The sequence below is a fragment of the Lutzomyia longipalpis genome, chromosome 4, assembly GCF_024334085.1.
Source record: "Lutzomyia longipalpis isolate SR_M1_2022 chromosome 4, ASM2433408v1".
In the NCBI taxonomy this organism is placed as follows: domain Eukaryota; kingdom Metazoa; phylum Arthropoda; class Insecta; order Diptera; family Psychodidae; genus Lutzomyia; species Lutzomyia longipalpis.
In genome coordinates, this window is record NC_074710.1 from 1,503,770 (window position 1) to 1,519,325 (window position 15,556).

The following is a 15,556-nucleotide window of genomic DNA, read 5'->3' on the forward strand; positions in this document are numbered from 1 at the left end:
TGAGATGTCATCGGGAGACAACTTATTTTTCTGCATGATCCAATGTTTCTCAAGAAAACAATCGGTTAGGAAGAAAAAAATTCTTTGCGTTTAAGTTTTTGTCAAGCTATTTGTAAGATTCTTATAGCGGAATTTAGAACAAAATTTGTTTCTTTAGAACATAGTCATTTAGGAAGAAAAAAAATACTTTTCAATAAATTTTAATAAAATTTAAACAACAGAATTTTTAATAAAATTTGTTTCTTAAGAAAACAGCTAGCAAGAAAAAAATTCTTTCAGTTAAGGAATAATGAATTTTTATAAAAATTTAAATAACAGAATTTAGAATAAAAATGAAATAAATTTTTTTTATTGATTTATTGCAATTTTCTTAAATTTCTTTCTTTTTTTTCTTATTTTTTTTTAAGAAAACTGGAGAAACTTAAGAAAATTAAAACATATTATCAAGAAAAGAAAAGTTTTTTTTTTAATTTGAGAGATCCTTAAAAAAAATTAAATATATTAAGAAATCAAATGATTTTTTTAAGGAAAAATCGGGAGATTCTTAAAAAATGTTAAAATATTAAGAAATCTAAAGTTATTTCTAAGAAAACCTGAGAAGTTCTTTAGAAATTTAAAAAAATATATATCTATTAAGAAACAAGTTTTTCTTAAGAAAACTTGAAAATTTCCTGATAGAATTTTAAGAACCTTGAGAAATCTTAAGTTTTGCTTAAGCAAAACTTTAAGAATCGTAAGATTTTCTTTAAAAAAATTATTATATTCTTAAGAAAACTTTGGCCTTTCTTCAGAGATCTTAAGACTGTGAATTTCACCTTAAGTGCCCTAAGTTTTATTTAAGAAAGTTTTCTAAAGGTTCTAAATAACACACAGAGAAAAAAACGGTAAGAATATGCGAATCGTTAAGTTGATTTTTACGAATCTGTCACTCATCTTTGTAAAATACGAATATTCCTTGTTTAACGTTGTTAAAATTAGTCAAAACCCTTAACAATGTTAAGTAAAACATTCAATAAGTAAACTTTATGTAAATTTACTGTGCATGGTATGGATAGATAAACGTATATGTACGTACACCATTCAAAATGCAAAGTTATTCCCAAGTATGGAAGCATCCAAGCTTTAGTGGTTATCTCATTAATTCTCATACATCCAGAGGGTTTGTGGTTTATACCTCAAGTTGTCCGATATAATTCGCTCTCTCTCTACTCTCAATAAATTACACCCAAAGTGAAAAGGCATTAAACCAAAAGTTTGAACGAAAATTAACCAGAGAAAAATTATACGTTAACGAAAAGAAATGAATTAAAAAAAAATCCTTCAATTGAAATTTCAAACTAACCGTGCAATTAACCAATTGACAAATTCCTCAGGACATTCATCACGCACCGTGAAGAATCCACAATAAATGGGGGGAAGGTGTGTTCTCGTTTGTGAATTAATAAGCAAAAGAAATGCTAACGAGCTACCATCGTGTGCAGCAAGATTGACTAATCATCCACTGAATTGCTTTATGTTGCTTCGATACCCGTGTAGCCAGGCGCTACGAAACGTCGGATGGTGGAATTCAAAACAATCCACATAATTTTCCATTTAATTCATCATGGTGGGTTTTCCATCCCTGATTTGTGAGCGAGACAACAAAAGTATGTGCGAAAGAGAATAAAACGACACACATAATATATTGATTCTGCGACTGTGGCCGATTGCATACCGATTGCGGACGTCGTTCACCTGCTCCCCTCACTTGAAAATGGCGCGCTGTAGTGCTCTCACTCGCGCCCGCGCAGCATATGTGGCAGTTGCACTGCCAGACAAAGCAGCTATCTCTATCACATGACTATACCGACAGCGGTGGCAATGGGTAGTCATCACACATTCTAGTTGGAGAGTTAAGTTAGTTCTGTGAGAAGTGTCGCTGTGGTTGGGTGCTTTTCGCGGTCGTGCACGGATTTTTTGACAACTCCACGGGAAATCTTGCTTTTCTCCGCAATTTCCCCCGAATGTTCTTAGCTGCACTTTTACAAATCGCACCGGTGCAACTAGCAAGTGTACAAACAATCTAAGTTGGTGCATCAAGACGCATAAAACGGTTTTTTCGAATTTTCTTTCCGGGAGCTATAAGTGTTGCATTCCGGGAGACAGATAGTAAAGTAAAGTAAGCAAAAGACCTTTTCCGGAAAATGTAATCTCAACTGTGTATTTTTGGATATATAACAACACTTTATACCAATAAATTCTCGAGATAAACACACGTGAAAGGTGATAAAAAGCATATGAGGTGCAAGCTGAAAAGCTTAAAAAAAGAGAGTGTTTTTTGTGGTGTTTAAAGTGCACATTTGGATTAAATTGAAAGTGGTGGGTGACGGTTAAACTTCCCCCATTCGCACAACCCTCCAAAATTGCAATATCCCCAATGAAACTCTAATTTTTTATTATGGTGTTCCTATAAAGGGAAAAAAAAGAAGAAAAGTTTTCGCCGCCACTGCGCGAAAGTATTTCCCGATAAGAATTCCAAGTTTAGGAGGAACGACATTTTACTCTTGTGGGAGAGAAGTAAAATCGATTTATTTTCACAACCCCTCGTCTAAAAAGGGAACACCTACCCCCGAAAATACATTGGCAACACACAGCAGAGGGTTTGGTGAGGGTTTTTCGGCGTGTGTTTACCCGCCGACACTGGGAAAAGCTGGGAAATTGTTTTCAATGGTGGAAAACACTCCAACAACACGTCGCTGAGGTAAGCAATAAAAATCAACGCATTGTATATACCCCAAAGACGCCCCTGGGCACACACAGAATTTTTCTCTGAGCTTTCCTCCTATGTTGGATTTTCAGCAGAATCCGCAGGTTTTTTTTTACTTCTTTTTATTTGATAAATTTGCGACATTTTTCGCGCAAGATACTTCTCAATGTGAAAAAAAGCGGCAAAATCCGTCCCCTTATCACTCATGAGAATCTCAAGAATTCAGCTGAAAAGACACGAAGAGCCACAGAGGGTGGGCACACACATAGAATATTTCAGCACTGATAAGCACAAAATGTGAACACTTTTGCAACATAAAGAGAGAGCAAAAAGCTAAGAAACCTTAAAGGTATTGCAAGGAGCCTTAAAGTTATACCTGTGCAACCTCTCAGCTATGTCATAAATCCTCCAGGATGGGTGCGTGTGATAAAAAATTAACAAACCCTCCGACCCTTGAGGTTACTTCCCAAAAAAAAAAATGAAGACCCCATAGATGGGAAACACCTTGACAACGCCTTCGAGGAAGCACGCAGTTCCCCGCAGCAGGGTGAAAATTCCTAAACATGCACAAAACTCCGAAAGGGCAATTAAAATCCACAAAAGCCAATTGAAAATGAAAAGCATAAATGCATTTAAAGTGGAGATTGTGCACGGAATCACAGAAATACATTTTACCGAATTAATTAGAGGCAACACTGCCCTGTATTATTTCCTTCATACGATAAGTTCATGCTGCACAGCATCTTTCGGGGCTTGCCTTTTGTATACCATCTTCTTATACAATCTCAGGGGACAAGTTTTGCCATGAATTCGTCTGTATTTAGATTTAAAGCAAGGAGTGTGTGGTGGAAGTTATTTTGCTCCGCATGTATTATATATAAAAGGGAAGTTAGGCCTTCTAAGAGGGAAATCATTGAGAAAAATCAGAGTATATTGAAATGTTGTTGCTTAAGATTTTATGTAATTAAGGAGAATCTGAAAAATTCATAAAAGAATCAAACCTAAAGACCTAGGACCTAAACTTAGTTACAAGCTTAGTTGACTGAAATTGTTGTAAAGTTTATCTTCACCGGTTTCTAAATTTCTTTTGTCCAAATTGGAATTCAACAGAACCTGAAGAAGGCTCAAAACGTAGCCGAAACGTTGTTCATGCAATAAATAAATAAAAACTCCTGAGAAAACCCAAAGACTGCTTCCGAATTTTCTTAACAATTAAAAGTTTACGTTTGTTAGATTTTTCTTTTGTGTGAAGACTATTGCAGAAATATTTAAAAATCTTTCTGAAAGATATCTATAATAATAAGTCATATCTCAGAATATTAAAAACAAATTAATAACAGATGAAATTCATTACTACGTCTAGCTTAATTTCTTAAGAGTTTCATTTCTGAAGTCAGGCTTAAGTTTATTACGCCAAACTTTAATTCTTTAGGTTAGGTTCAAGTGTTTTTAGGGTTAGGCTTTTTAGATCTGAAAATTATTATAAGCTTAATTGGGCTTTGGATGCATATTTGGACTCAATCCCAATTCAAGCCCTTTCCTTAAGAGACTCAAGTCTGGCATAAGATATGTAACAAAGTCTACTAAACTTTGGTCTAAGTTTTAAAACAGCATCTTAACTTAAATCTAACTAATAGTCTACCCTAAAAAACTAAGGTCTAACTAAAAAATATATATAAGGCTTACTTTGTTAGTTTAAATATCTTAGATCTATAGCTTTAAGTTATGGTTTAAGAAAACTTTAGTCTAACTTAAGAAAATCAAACCGGATATAGTAGTGAATTTTAGGAGTTTATTAGAGACGTTACAACACTTATTTCTCATCACTCAAGTAAAAGTTTCTCGTTAAAATTTTTTCTGCAAAAATAAACTCGCTGTAGTCATTTTTCAAGATTTCTTACATTTTTATTTTTATCTTTCCCTTTATCTTAATATTAAAGACAAACAAAAATAATAAGTAGGTACTTAATGTAAAAAAAATCATCAAATGCAGAAAAGCTAAAATAATAAAAAGAAAAACTTCATCAGGGAGATTAAAATTGAACTAATAATACTAAAAAAAGAAACTCCTTGCAATTGAAGTCCTCACAAATAGTGGAAGTTTTCCAATTAATTTTCTTTTCACTACGAAAAACTAAACTTATATTGTTGTGTCGTAAATTGACGATAGAAAAAAACCTCGGAGATGCGTCATGAAAAAAAAATCACCAAACTATCCTCAGTGATGCTGTGGAACAAAGAACAATTGGGAGAAATTTCTTTTTGCACCATGAAGAAGTTTGTCTGAAATTTGCAGCAATGACAACCCCCCTTGAAATTTTTGCAGAAGGCTCCCCCATTGAGCACACAACGTCGTCTATGTCGTTTTTCGGCGAGACCCCGCACTTTAGCTTTGATACGATTCATCCGCCACCCTCGCTATGTATGTGAGGGGATGTCGTGACGCGATAGGGGAGTCATTTCGTGAGTTTTGTGAGAAAACTTTTCGTGGCACTTTTTTTTCCCTGCCACGGCCTATAGAGAAGAGATGTTGAAGAAAGTAAAGTGGAAGAAAAAACTATCTTACAATCAAATGGATTGTAAAATAAGATTTCTCCTGAGGGTGGCCCCCAATTGACTTTCTTGTTGCTCTTTCTCCTTTACGGTGAGGTTGTTGGGTGTTTGTGGAGTTGTAAAAATCCCATTAAATTTCGTCAAACTGCGGAGCAATTTTGTGTTGATTCTATTTGGTTGTAGAAGTAGAAGAAGAAAAAATTGTTGTGACATTTCGCGCCACATTTTTGTCACTCCAAGTGCGTCGGGATGGTTGGAAAATTTACGAGATGACTTCAGCGATGGTCGGGAAGATGCGGAGGGTCCATTAAGTGACAAATGTTCTTTTCCACATCATAAATACTCAAAATAGAGTGTCGCATTAAAATTATCGTCACACACTTTGGGAGTAATAATATCTGGATGATATTGCAATTAATATTTCATCTTATTTTTCCGCAAAATTTCCCCAGTTGTGGTGAAAAGTCAAGAGATTCACGAGAAATGGTAGCATTGAGGTAATTTTTTTAGATGTTTTTATATTTATTTTTTAGCAAATACAAAAATTAATATTTTCTCTAGATCCTAATATTTATTTTAAATCTGTTATGCCATAATAGAGAAAAGGGACATAAAGAGAAAAATATATTTTTTTCTTAACATTTAATTTAAATTTTTATCTAAAAGTATTTCTTACAAAAGAAATAAAAGGAAAATTCTATTATAAAAAAAAACATAATAATTTTCCCTTCCATACATAATAAATCACAATAAAAAAAGGAAAAATTTCCATTTAAACGACCATTATGTTGGATTTATTATGTAAATTACGCAGCAGCTGGTATATTTTCGGACAAATTATTGGGTACAACCCCTTGAGATGATCATCGGATAATCTCAATTGGACCCGATTGAACTATTTATGCTTCCGGAATTTTGCTACCGCATAGAGCTTCTTCAATTGAATAAAACGATAAAACAATTGGCACATTAAGTCATCATTATATAATTTAATACACCATTCTGTCGCACACACTGTGAAAGAAAGCGAAAAAAATCAACTTCTCCGGGGGCGAGGGCACATAACATAGGGCCCAAGCGAATATTTACCCAATCGACGACAACTCTTATCACGATAAGAGCCATATTCGAGAATTGGAGCACACACACATACATATTCCGAGTAAAGGGAGAAGAAAAAATAGGCATGTAATCGCAATCGATCTCACTATGTAATTTATGATGTTCGCAGCGAATTCCCGGGTAAATTTACGGGCCTTATCGCACGAAGGCAGTAAATTGTTTTGGGTGAACATTTAATATGTGTGAGATGTGTTTGAACAATTTTTCAATAACTTTAAACGACCTACACTGGGATTCACCCACAAAATTGCGCTCATTTGTTTCCACATCTTCGCCATCATTTCTCTCTCTTGGTAAGAAAATGGGGGGGAGCGACCCGATGTCACGTACCAAAAAGGTCATATAGATGGTCTCTAAAAGCTTTTGCAAGGAGATTTCGGAAACCTCAGTCAGAGTTTTGAAGAATTCTCTATTTTATGCGAAAAAATCATATTTTTGCTTCTCATAAACAGGAGAAATTGTGCTTTAGTACATAGTTTGACATATGTCAAAAGGAATTTCTGTCAAAAATTATATTTGTCAAATAGGAGCTGTCAGTCATACAAACAGTCTTAGAATTGAACTTATGGACGTAATTGCTTAAAAATTTAAAGAATAATAAAATTCAATTTTGAAGCATTTTTGACGGTTAATTTTGAAATATTCAACAATGTCTGTTTTAAATAAGCAATAAATCTTAAACTTAATCTAATTCTAAATTCTGTTAAATGAGATTTTACAAAAATTTAACACAAAGTATAAAGTCAAAAATACAAAAAGTTGAATGTTAAAATTACAACGTTTTAGTTAATAGCTGTCACTTTGACATTTAACGAATGACATTTGATCAATGTCAATATTTTTAGCAAAATATGTAGGTTTTTGCTTTTTACAGTAAAAATTAAAATTAATTTAACACAAAACTTTAGTTCTCGGTGTCAGACATGAATTTGACATTAAATTCATCACTGACAGTCGGAAAACATCAGTGATATCTTGCTGATATTTTACCCCCTTATACATTATCCGCTTTTCAACTTTATTTTCCCGCTTTTTATTTTTTTGCAATACGATATTTTGCAAGGAGTGGCAATTTCATGTCAGATTCCTGAGACGCCTCATTTGGCGCTTAAATGTTCTCTCTCTTTAGAATTGTTTTGCATTTTTCTTGCTTTCTTCCGACGAACCATGTCACACAGAAAAGTTATAAATGTCCCAACCATGTCTCGGGGACCTCCTTAGAAGTTTTCACAGCGCGCCGATTTTTTTCAGAACCCCAAAAATGCTGCATAATTCTTGGAATGAGAGTATCACTGAATAATTAATATTTATATGGAGGAAAAAAAAAGAGTGAAATATCGCGTGAATATTTTTAACAAACCAAAAAAGAAAAAAACAAATGAGGAAAAAAATTGGGAAAATTCGTTCATGGAGGGAAATATTTCAATCGAACACTAAAATGTAAATTCAATTAAAAATGCACCTTTTTTCACACGAACCCCGGGTTTTGAGCCCTGGGGTTTTGAAAGTGGTTGGTATGGGTAAATATAGAACCCCCTCTGTTGAATAGCAATTCACCCAAAAATTTACATTTATAAATATTCCATGTTTAAACAAAGACTGGGATTTTTTTTCGTGTATGCGCTGACCATAAACATTTAATGAGGGGCCTTAAATCAGAAGCGTCCACTCCATAAATAACACAACAGACAGTTGCCAACGCGTGTCTCAAGTGATTTCTGTCTCTCACAAAATATTAATCAATATACGTTTTATTTAAATAATTAATAGTCATCCACTTGATTATAAAAAACCCCACCCTGTGCTGTTACACTGTGAAAAATAAGAGATGTGTGTGCAAAAGTTGAATACCCACGAGCTGAAGAATTTCAATAGTCAAAATGTTTGTTTTGTGCAATAAATCTTTGAGCGAGGAGAAAAAAAATGTTTTAAAAGGAAAATGGGGTTAACATGGTACGGAAATTCTTATAAATCTTTCCCTGAAGTTTTGAATTTAAATTGATGGGCCGAAAAAGACACCCAAAGAGATTCCATTTCTTCCAAATGAGCAATCTAATCGTTTCTATTTTAATTTTAAGTGAAATTTGATACAATTTGAGGAGATTCTCTTAACGCCATCTATCAACAAATACCAACAAATGCAACTAGAGTCATATCAATTCGGCTCTTTAGTCTCTGTGCGGTTTCCCAATGTATTAATAATCACAATTGGCATGAAATCAAACATAAAATAATCTTTCATAGTATAAACTTGCAGTGCATAAAGGCTTGTTATTGATATTCTATATCTCAAGTGCACTTGAGACCTTTGTTATGGTGAAATATTTAAGAAATAAATAAAATAGATGAGGCATTTATTTAGAAAATTCTTACACAATGTATATAGCATAGGAGACCATGGCGTCAATTGGTTCAAATAAATTCAAATGTATTTATTTGTCTTTAAGTCGGCGCCTCAACATTCCAGCATTTGAATTTCTTGCCCGGGGTCATTCTCCGGCTTTCAGAGAGTTTTCTCGAGATGATTGGATCGTACATACCGAGAAAAAAAATACATGCCTGGCATTTTATTTACAATCACTGATATATTTTTTGTACGTACGTCGAAGCAAATCTAATCGAGACACCTTTATCAGTTATATACCACCTTCCTTCTAAACGGTAGTCGCGCTCAAGAAATATTATTCTCTTTTTCTTACCTCTTCATGAGAGATAAGACTTTTCTTGGCTTTTTTTTATGTAGACGCTTTTCCGTTGCGCTTCTCTCATGCAGGGGAGTTTCTGGGCGGTTTGTGCTCGATTATTGTGGATTAATTGAGTCATTCGCCACAATTGAAGGTGTGCTCGCAAATTGCGCTGCATAGGAAATAATACACAAGAAATAAATAAAGAAAAAAACTCATCAATGGATAAATGCAAATTCAATGGGATTGATCTTCAAGGTTCAGAGCAACGTCACAATGAGATTGAAGAAAGTTATTTGTAGTTCTATTTTTGCATTTGTGTTTTATGTTAGAAATAGGATTAAAGATATTTAAATTCATAACTTAACAAAATGGAGATTCGAAAGTAAATCCAGACTAATGTAGAATTTAAAATTATTTTCGTTCTCTTAGTTTAAATAGAAATTACAATAAATTAATAACTGTCAAACTGACAGATGAATTTAAAGTAGATTTTATTCCTTCTATTTTTTCATAAAATTTAATAAGAATAATTCTAATTAATTTTTTTTTATTTGAGAATTAAATGACATCTGTCAAAACTATTTGACAGCACATGTCAGTGATAAACTGTCAAACTGATAGATGAAGAATTTAAAGAAGATTATATTCCTTCTATTATTTCAGAATTTATTTGCGTTTGAGAATTAAATGACATCTGTCAAAGCAATTTGACAGCATATGACAATATTGGTTTGTCAAACTTGTGTCAAACTAACAAATATTTCTTCAATCGAGTAAATGAACTAGAACTAATTGAATATAATTTAATATTTTTTCTTCATTGCTTTCCAACAAAAAAATATTTTTAAATGTTTCATTTTTTTTCTACCGCATCACCCTCTGAAAGTTCATCAAATTGCACAGGATGCATTAGCAGCAGCAACCATCCTAAATGCTCCTCTGTCAAATTCCTTCAATCACTCCAAAATGCTGGAAAAACACATGAAATTTCCCCTGATATGGTGGAAAATCCCTCGGTGTTTGCTGAAAAAATAAATAAACATTGCTCAAAAGAGTACCTCATTGGGCATTTAAAAATTTAGCTCCCAAAATGAAGATGTTGCTGGCATTTTTGGGCGCTATTTTTACACCATCACGAAAAACTCATCAACAGACAGATTTCTCAAGTTATTTCTTCCTTATAATAAAATAAACACAAGAACTCAATATTGTGTGTATGTGTGTGTGTGTGTATTTACCCCATCCCTCCCCCGTATAGAGGAAAATCAAATAAATACCAAACAACATTTTCTTGTGGTTTCGCATTTCCCTCTGCTATACCCCAAACTAAAGTTCTTCCTTGCACACACCTTGTGGGGGGTGATTGAATGTACTTTATTTGTGTTTATGAACATGATTTCTTTTATCCAAAATAAAATTATATTAAATAGCTATAAAACCGTATTAATTCTCATGATATTAACAAGAAAACATTTTATTTCATTTATTTTTTGCTTTTGCGTGGAAAATTGATGATAAGAATTTAACCCAGAAAAATAATTTTAGCTTTGATTGTTTTATCATTGATAATAAGTAAAAATAAATTATTTAAAGGAGTATATTCATTTTAGGGCTCTTGTTAAATTATTGTTAAATGTAAATCATTCAATTTGAAATAGACGAGATTTTTTTTATTTTTCACCAGAATTAGAAAGAATCTGAATAGGTTACAAGAAAATTGCAAAAAAAAATCAAACCAACATTGTACCTGACTTAGGTTATTTTTATGTATAAAGCATATGCTTCAAAGCTTTTATAGATGATTTTTATTTCTTTTTTTAGTCTATACTACACAGTAAAACCATTATAAATTAAATTAAATTATTCAGTAACAATTCTGGGTTTAATTCAGGATTTCATATAATTACTTCATGTCACCAATGAAGCAATGATGCATTTGCTTCTTGCACTAAATGTAAAACAGAAAAAAAAGTTTTTTATTTTTAATTTGTTTTGAAGATTTAATTGATCTTCTTCCTTCTGCTTAAGCCTTTTTAAATTATCATTTAGAGCATAAATTATGCTCATTTCCTTCATTGAGATTTTTTTTATATGAAATTCAGTCAACATAAAGTTTATTTTTATTGCCCACAGTATTCATTAATTGGGGAACATTTGGTAAAGCCTCTATTAGCAAACTAAATATATTTTTGTTTTATGAACACACTCGGTGTTGGGTTAGTTTGTACATCACCAAATAAATTTATTTGCAATCGGTAAAAAAAACATGGTCAGAGGTGCATATAAAATCATAAAATAAAAGTCATGCTGACCCCAAAAAGAGTCAAATGAAATATTTATTTATTTTTTTTTATATTCTCACTGTGATGCCATAAAAGCTCCACATGGTTGCACTCATCGTGGAGTCAGTTTGCAAAGAGGAGTGGAAAATGCACGAGAGAGAGAGAAAAAAGAGAAGTTTTCCGATTTTCATGGCCTCAATATTCAGCAACAACAGGATAGAGAAGAGATACATTTTTTGGTGCTGTATCCCCACAGTTTGAAACACTCGGGTCTTGCAATGTGAATTTTTTCTTTCACCTAAAAATAGTATAAAGAGCAAAATGGTCGGTTGCACGGCAAAAGAATGGGATGAAATGCAACATGAAATGGTTGGAAAAGCTCTTGGAAAATTTTCCATCATGCGGCTATGAAGGTAACCAAATGTGCCAGAGAGTCCATACACAGAGTGTTCTCAATGAAATTCACTCCGCTCTATTGAGTTCCCTCCTCGTACGTTTTTTTTTCTTCACTTCTTGTTTGCGCGACTCCGATCATCACTCGGCACCACTCACATAAATATGTATGGCAAAGTTATGATGTATAGAGAGGAGTTTCAATGTACAAATTGCTGATTGTGGCTTTTCCATAACTATTAATAGGTTTTCGAGTGCGAGTTATATGAAAAATTGCTCCCACACCGCCTCAATTGCTCGCCATCCGAAACCCATTTGATTTTTTTTGTACACTCATTTTGCTCTTTCATTGCTTATTGAAATGTTTTCACTGTGGTTTGTTTGCAGACGAATAAAAAAAAAGAGGCAATATTTATGCACATGAGATCTTCTAGCATAAGAGGATATCACATTGAGAAAAATAATGTGTCTGCACTTTATGCGTTGATCTTTTATTTCGTTTATATTTGAATCTCAACATTGCATTCGGTTTATGGGTTTGAAAACAATTCCCTCACTGATACACTGCTGTGCAATTTTTTATCGATGCGTATTATTGTTTTTCTTTTGGATTTGTTTTGTTTTAGACTGCAATAAGATATGAAAATTAATATAGTCATAAAATTTGCTTATTTTAATGCAGAAAAATTGCACAATGTTAATTTTTTTATACAATTGCGAGATTCATAAAGATCTTTGTCAGATTTATCAAAAATAATTGGAAAAAATTAAATTTTTTAATCCAATTTTATTTTTTAATTAATCTGAACAATTGGAAATTTTAAAATTTTTATTCAGAAAATATTTTTGAAATTGATAAAATCAATAATTATGGTGTCAGATTTTTTTTGACAGCTCACTGATAAAATGTCAAACGTTAGGAAAAAAATACATCAAATATGGAAACCGAATCGCGAAAGAATGATGGAAAAGGAACTTCAAACGTTAGAAATGAAACATTAAGTGTTAGATAAGAAACATTAAAAATTTAACATGAAACGTCGAACAATAGAATGGCAATGTCAAATGAAAGAAAAATGTCAACTGATAGCAAAGAAACTTCAAATATTAGAAAAAAAAACTTTTAAATTTAGAATAAAATTATCAAATGTTAGAAGCAAAAAATCAAACGTAAGAAAATCAACGTTAAACGTTAGAATTGCATGAAGAATTGCATTAAAGCTGCAAATCTTAATTTTCATAAAAATCAAATTCTAAATCAATTTTTAACCTATTCCTAGGTCCTATAATTTTTTAAATCTATTCTTAAGTTCTCTCATTTAAGGTGTAGCATATGCATTATGTTATTGCTTATGCGTATGTTTAATGTAAATGAATGGTATGATTTTATGAAATAAATACGAAGTGACGACAGTCACATTCGAACCACAGAGTAATGAACATTCTTGTTTTCATACGACTACGCTACATGGCGATCGCGACACGTTGATTATGTTGGGACGTCGGTCCCAGGGAAGTGAAAAATAATTTATTTAATTACAATAAAAGTCAAAAATAAAAATTAATTAACCCACTACAAGTATGTGAAAAAAAAAATGCAGAACTTTAAGTAAAAAGTGACAAAAAAAAAAAGTGAAAGAAAATTTTCTCCCGTTGCCCACACTGGGGAAAGCTGAGGAAGTGTCTCGATGGTGCAGTGGAAAATTTTTGATATCCTGAAATCCTATGATCGTCCCCAACGATCCCAGAATCGAGACCCCCCTGAAAGTTTGGATGCGACGCAGGCTGCAAGTTGGAAACACGCCACCGTGGCATCGTAGGAGTCGACGCACTCAAAAAGCTGCGTGAGCTGAGCAGAGGGTGCAGTGCACTCAACCGTGAAACGTGGACATCTTGGTGAACATTGGACTCATACGTGGACATCGTGATGAACATCGCACTCAAGCAGTATATGCAGAGTTGAATGGACAACGACAACGAAGTCAGCAAAATTCGAAAAGGCAGAAGACATCGCACTCAAAAGCTGCACTGGCAGAGTTGAATGAACAACGACAACGGAGTCAGCAAATTTCGAAGATGGACTGTGAACATCGCACTCAAGCTGCGTATGCCGAGTTGAATGCACAACGAAAATCGAGTCAGCAAAATCATGAAGACAGATAAGTAAACAAAAATAAAGGTGTTGTTTTGAATAAGATTGAAATTATATAGGTCAGATTTGTCATGTTAATTTAGGTCAAGATTAAATGGATGAAAATTTCCAAATTTATATTAAGCTTTATGAGGAACTAAGCAAAATTTGCAGTAGTTTAAAAAAGAATCCCAAAGACAGACAGTATAAAGAAAATTATGTGGCAAACAAATTATTGATAGTAAATGAACATCATAATGCGTTCAATCAATTAACAGAAATTATTAATAGTGAAATCAGTAGTAGAGAAGATAAAGAAACGTTGAGGATACAAGTAGAAAATGAACTAAAAATATATAATGAAATAAACGAACTTTTAACAGCAATTCAGAAAAATATAAATCAAAAGCAACAAGAAAAAGAAGAAACAGAAGAAATAGAAGAAACAGAAGAAGAAGAAACAGAAGAAAAAGTCAATATGGCTGTGTTAGACCTAAAACTAGCATCGTCTTTAATACCGGAATTCGATGGTTCCGAAGACAAACTGTTGGACTTTTTGGATGCTGTAGAATTTTATCACGAAACATTGGACAATGTTAATAAAAATTTACTGATTAAATTTGTAACTCAGATTAAAATTAAGGGAAGTGCGAAATTAAGTATCACTTCCGAAATTACTACATTTATCAGTCTAAAGAAAAAATTAACAGAGAGATTTGGGATAAAAAGAACTGTTGCCTCCATAAATACTGAACTGACAAAGACACGACAGGGTATAGATTCGGTAGCAGAATTTGCCAAGAAAATTGAAAAATTAACCGACGAACTCTCGCGGGTTCAGATCCAATCGCAAGGATCTGAACATGACCAAATTATACGAACTTTAAATGACGCTACTGCTGCAAATGCTTTTAAAAGTGGTTTAAATTCAAACTTGAAATCAATCGTAGTAGCATCAAGGGTGACAGAGTTCGCCAAAGCCGTAGCTGTTGCTCATGAGGCTGAAGCAACCGTATCCGCGAACAATCCCCCACAGGTAAATACGATAAGGGGAAGAAATGTTAATAGCAATAGAAAAGGTAGAAGAGGAAATGATGGTCAATCACAATCTCGAAGAGAATGGAACCCAAGAGGTAGAAACGATCGTTCAGGTGGTTACCATCGTGGTAATCACAGTAACCAGTCACAGACGCGAAGAGAATGGAACTCGAGAGGTAGAGGTGATCGTTCAGGTGGTTACCATCGCGGTTACAATAACAACAATCGCGGTAGGGGCCAAAGAGGACGAATTTATATGGCACAATCTAATCAAGAGGGAGCTCTCGTTGATAATTCGGGAAACGCAATGGCCCCTGGCCAATTGCGTCAACCGGGGGCACCTCAGCAAATGTACCCGCAACCAACTCAATACCATCAGTCTGCATGACATCTCTGTCATGTTTCATAAAATTGCCAATAGTTGAATTAAACCAATCAGCTACATTTCTAATAGATTCAGGAGCTGATATTAGCTTAATTAAATCCAAGAAAATAAATGTCAATGGCGATGAAAGAATTAATTTTTCGGGTATAGGCCAAGAGATGTACAAGACCGAAGGAACATGCCTATTAACCTTTAATTTATCCCCTAACGGACAGCAAG

General features: G+C 33.4%; 1 protein-coding gene across 1 annotated transcript in view; it reads left to right on the forward strand.

Annotated features, from left to right (window-relative positions):
- Positions 1–1,892: 1,892 nt before the first annotated feature.
- Positions 1,893–15,556, forward strand: part of LOC129795513 (frizzled-2) — a 55,486-nt gene continuing 41,822 nt past the window's right edge. Inside the window, exon 1 of the mRNA XM_055836871.1 lies at positions 1,893–2,740. The gene's annotated coding sequence lies outside the window, so the exon portion shown is untranslated. The remainder of the gene's footprint in view (positions 2,741–15,556) is intronic.